A 6,000-nucleotide genomic window follows, 5' to 3' on the forward strand; every position below is an offset into this window, starting at 1 on the left:
CGACTCACCAAAATTAATGTAATTGCGACCAAAAATTTGAGAACCTCTGTATTAGACAATGTACCTGTACATTACTGCATGGTATTCAAATCTAATTATTTGTACGATTATTCTATTTTTAAATATGAGTTAGTTTAATTATTCTCATATTATTATAATTTGTATTTTGTATAGATCATGAGTGTACCTGCAATATCATTACAACTATAAGCTGGTGTTTGGATCTTGGTACGTCTGCAAAAATGACATGTTCTTTCTATCTTTTGCAATTTATCACATTTTTTCCTCCTATTATATGCACGCTTTTTTGTGCTACGATTTTATTTTTATTTATTTTGATAGTTGATTTCAAACATACATGTACATGCTACTACATGTATTAGTCCGTGCTTCATATGTTCTAAATCTTTTTACATTTTTACCTCATTTCTACAAACTTCTTATGGCACTTGTGGTGACATATTTTTTTGGTACAGTTCAATATTTCATGAAATCTATTAAGCACGAACTCTACATGTAAATTTAATCAATGAATAATATCAGAAAATTATACATAATAAAAATATTAACTGAATGTTTGAATAACATGCAGTATATACAGTATAATAATAGTAGAAATCAAAAATGTATAATCAATAGTAGGTAATTAACTGCTGTGAATCAACTGCAGTAATAAATATACCAAATTCACATGATTCGGTTACCTGCACACACTTTTTAATTCCGCATTATACAGTTTTAGTCGTTGAGGGATGACAATATGTTTGTGCTAAAAATTCGGATGTCACGCGTAAAATTTCGGCACGAATGTAGAGGTACTTTCCTAAAACAATATTAAATATTTTCAACTCCCCCCGGAAAAAAACACAAGAAAAGGTTACAAAAACTAAACTCATCGAATCGTGACGTTGTTTTTCGGAAACCCATAATTTAATTGAGTTTTAAGAGGGCTCCGCGATACACGTACCTATGTTCCTATATATAATTTAGTATAAATACGTACATACGCGTATATACCTACCGTGGTTATTAATTCGTTGTCACATCGATTTTCACACGAGTAAACTCCACTTTTACGAACCATTATGTATAAACAAAATATACATTGCAGCTACGCGGGCAATCGTAATGTAGGTACGATTAAGTAATATAATATGGTATTATGTGTTTCTATTATTATCCAATACCTATATGTATTATTAAAATATATATACTCACCAAAATATACACGTTATCCGATCATCTAACGATAATGACATAAAATTCGTATTTTTCGGGGGGACAATATTTTTTTCGTCCACCGCCGAATATTGTCATAACCTATCATTACTGTGCCTACACACACTCTTTCCAGTATGAACATTGTACACACTACACGACGACAAAAGGCAGTTTATTGTTATACAGTAAATAACATAAATATATATTTATAGATATATCGGAACTCAGCCCTCGCGTACCGGAATGTATATACAATACACACACACACACACACACACACACACACACACACACACACACACACACACGATATTACTGCGTTAAACGTGGTAGCAGGTACCTCTATACACAACCATATAACATGCATCCGGTTCACATGGTTCTATGTATGCAGTAACCTCTGTATGGAGGTATATGGTATTAGTATATTATATTTAATATTATTATAATAGTTTCTCCGGTCTTCCGCGCGACACACCGCCCAATACAAATAAATACCTACGTTATAATTAACTCCCATAATATTATAATAATTATTGACACGGTGTTGTCAGGTACCTATAACATGTAGGACTACGTATTTCTCGTCTAGCGGCTATGGAGTTTCTATTTACAGCACATTAATTGAGACATCATGGCCTATTGTTTACATCGAATCGGCGAAAACCATGAAAAGACATTTTGGTGTATATTTTAGATTTTAAGCAGAGTAATGTATATATTTATAGTTTGGTTTACGTTAACGCAATAGTAAACCTGATCCATAGTAAGTATACAAGTAGGCACAGATTATTGAGTGACTTGATGGGATACTAAGACCTATACCAAATATGTGTAGTGACCATGGGCGTAGGTAGGAAATATTTTTGGAGGGGGTTTTGGTCTAGATATACATTAAGTTTAATTCACAATATATTAATTGTCTTTAATTTCGTGGGGTGTTTGAACACCCAAATCTATGCCCATGGTAATGAATGTGAAAAAAAAATACATGGTCGACATTTTAGCTGGAAAATAAACTGGCAGAAAAAATATCTGGTAAATAAGAAACTAGACTGAAAACCCCATAGATGTTCGAAACATTTCGAATACAAAGATAAAAAAATTACAAATAAAAATAAATAGGAATATTATCAAATGGATTTTTTCTAAAAAATTTGCGGAATCGTGTTGATTTTAATAGCCACTGATATACATATACGATTCCGCAAATTCATATATATATATACACGATTCCGCCTATAATTTTAAATGCAACGTTGCCATTCCGAAAACAAAATATATATTATTGTAAGAGTCGATAGTCACACGAATGATTTGGGCGCGCGGTAAGCATATAACGGGGCACCCGGTAACGCGCGGTACTCGGGCGATACTCGTGCATTTTCACGGAGCGTTAAAATCGCTCTATATGCATAGGTTAGGTTAACGATATTATAAAGAATAAAACTGTCGTAATTATATTTTTATATGTTTTATAATATGAAATGTTTTAAATTGTATGATTAATAGTTTGATCATTTTTTTGTGAATTTTATTACTACTCATTACCTGTTTAATATAATTGTATACAATATTGAATATAGCATCATAATATCATGGCATTAAGCTTTATATTGAGCAATTGATTAAGTAGACTCAAGAGTCTAGATGAAAGTACTCGCACGTTTTACTAGCCAACCAAGAAAAAATTATAAATTTTTCAAAAATTACCATTTATAATAACAAGAGTTATTAATTGTATAGCAACGTTGTATTTAAAATTATGCAGAATCGTGTTATAGCCCTTTAAACTTTTCTGATACCTTAATAGTCATTAAAACTTTTAATACACTTACACTTAAATAATAAATATTATTTTATTTAATTTATAAAAATATTCCATATAGCAAGTATTAGCAAAATAGCAACGCATTGCGGTTCGGATAGTGTAATTATTAACCAACGGGATTTATAATAATATTTGATTTTCCTTATTCAAATGAAATTTATATGTAAACCACCTTATAGAGGTTGAAAACAAAGAAGTTAAAAAACACCGTCCACGCCTCAAAAAAACTATTGATACATAAGTCAGGTTATATCTGACTTATATTTTCAACCAATTAAGTAGTTTCTGTGATTAGTGCGTTTAAATAAACATATACCAACACTTCAGCTTTAAAAGTATATTTAAAAAATATTTAAACTTGTACATAGGATTATGGAGGAAATTTTTATTTTTAAATATAGATTAATAAAGAAAATAATGTATATTATGATGGGTACAGCCTCCCTTCCCCACAAAAATTACAAAAATTTGGTCTGAGTTGCATCTCTATGAATATATTATATACAATAACAAAAATCGTCCCTATAAATATAATTAATGTTTGGCATATCTGATCAAGATGTAATAAATAATAGTATAACAATGTATTCTTACATTGTAATGCATTATTATATTGTTATTATGTGTACGTGTGCATATAGAACTGCAGTGCTCAAAGTACACTTCATGAAAGTAATAGCAATTGCCACACAAGATTATAAAGTGTGGGTGGTTTTGATGTGTACCGGATGTGAGAACTATGTTATGGATGAAGTGATGATGGGTCATACAATGAAAGATAAATTTAACGATCACAAGAAAGTATAATATTTATAATAGAGGATCTCCTGAGTCCAGTGATCTCTACAGGGGGGGTTGTTGGATGGTTGTAGACATACAATGATCAATGATTTTAAGTTTTACTGCACCAAAAAAATATACTATGAGTTGGGCTTTGCATTGATCTACAGGTAGTTGGTAAATTACAGGTATAATATACGTATTATATTCGTACATAACCGATATAACGTCGCCTTGAATCACGGCAAGTAGGTATAACCTGTGGCGTCGTGCGTACAGTTATTGACTGCAGAGATCATTTTTATTTTAGGGGAAGCGGGGGGGGGGGTGCGATCTCATGGTACAAGTACATAAAAACACACAAGTATATCATATACCTACCTATCACAAGACTGAAAAAAAATTTCGATTTTTTTCAACCACCCCATGTGACATGACGCTTTATATCCGTCACGGTGTATTCAATATATATTATCATTAAAAACGATGATTGTTATAAAATCTTCAATGTGAATAACTGTACCTATACCTGTCGAGGAAAATGTCCAAGTTATTTAAAAATAAAATGTCCACCACACCGATTTATGGGCAATGCGATAAATTTAACAATATAGGTACCACCTACCTATTTTACTCGAAATTCATAAACCTTTTATTATAATGTGTACACACGCATTATATTATCCAAGTATGTATACTTACAATAAAGTCTAAAATACAATGGTCATCGAACGGACGTACAATAAAAATGTCGATTCCTGTACAAAAGGATCCAGTAAATAATTTATATAGGTGCCATATACCTTAAATATAATCTCCTATGCTTGAATAACATTTTTACCTGAAAATAAAAGATAGTGTTATCTACTACACTGACCTCTATATACCTATTTGACTACACAATAGCATAATACTATAATAGTATAGAATATGTCTCAAAATGATTGGCATACTGTAGTGAAAAAATATAATTCTTATTAGTTAAATCTTAGATTTGATATGTATTTACTTTTGAAGATGTTTTAAACACATTAAATATTTGTTTTGTCAATTTTTCATTAATATTTGATATAAACATTATAATTTGATCGTCCATTTTATAAAAAATAATAGGTATGAGTAAAAGAATTGAAATTTAAAGTTTTTACTCAGCAATTTTTATGTGTACACGTTTTTCATAGACATTTAAAATTTTCAACAATTTTCTTAGTTTATGTTATTTTCTTAGCAAGTAAATAACTTTAAATTCAAATAAATATCTTCACAACTTGTTCTTGAAATAATACATCAAAAATCCGTTTTCACAATTTGTATTCAATGGTTTTTCTAAGTGATTATTATTTTATATTTGATTGTATGATATTATATAAGAGCCAAATATGCAAAAATGACATATCATTCTTTTGTGCCAAAATTAATATTTTATTCATTTTATATAAATAGCTATTTAAAAATATTTAAAATTGTTAATAGTTGTTAAAATAAAATATACATAAAAATAAATGAAAATAAACATATAATATAATATTAATAAATTAGTTTTATATAATATATTTTTATATTAGTTTTTTGTAATCCAACTTTTTTTTTATACCTCATTAAGGCACATATGTCTTCCATAATTTTTATTTATATAACTAAATAGTTTTTTGAAAAATATATAATGTTGTATCATATAAATTAAAGATTCTAGGATTATAAAACTATTTTTAATAAAGAATACACTTTTGTCTTTTGTACATTTTTTGTCAAAGTTTCTTTTATTTAATAAAAGTCTGTGTATAGGAGTAAACATAACGCCTATATGGGAAATAATATACATATAACTGCTTTTGTATGAGCTACCATTCCCTCACGCGCCACCCTAGCGCAGTGGCGCGTAATCCTCATCGGTTAACAGAGAACACGTTTCGCAGTTTTGCCGGACCGGAAGTGACGAGGCTCCAAATAATATGAACACAATAAACTCGTTTCACTATAGAATTTCGTCACATTGAATATTAAACACCATTATTTGCGAAAATGCATTTTGATCAACAACTGAAGCAGAGTAAATGATTGCTATCAGTACGACTACAGAACTGACTAAGATATAGAATCTATATATTATATACTATAATTAGAGCGCGGATAACTATTCAATTGCAGATTTTTTTCCTTTTTACCTT

This window comes from Aphis gossypii, chromosome 1 (genome assembly GCF_020184175.1).
Source record: "Aphis gossypii isolate Hap1 chromosome 1, ASM2018417v2, whole genome shotgun sequence".
Lineage (NCBI taxonomy): Eukaryota > Metazoa > Arthropoda > Insecta > Hemiptera > Aphididae > Aphis > Aphis gossypii.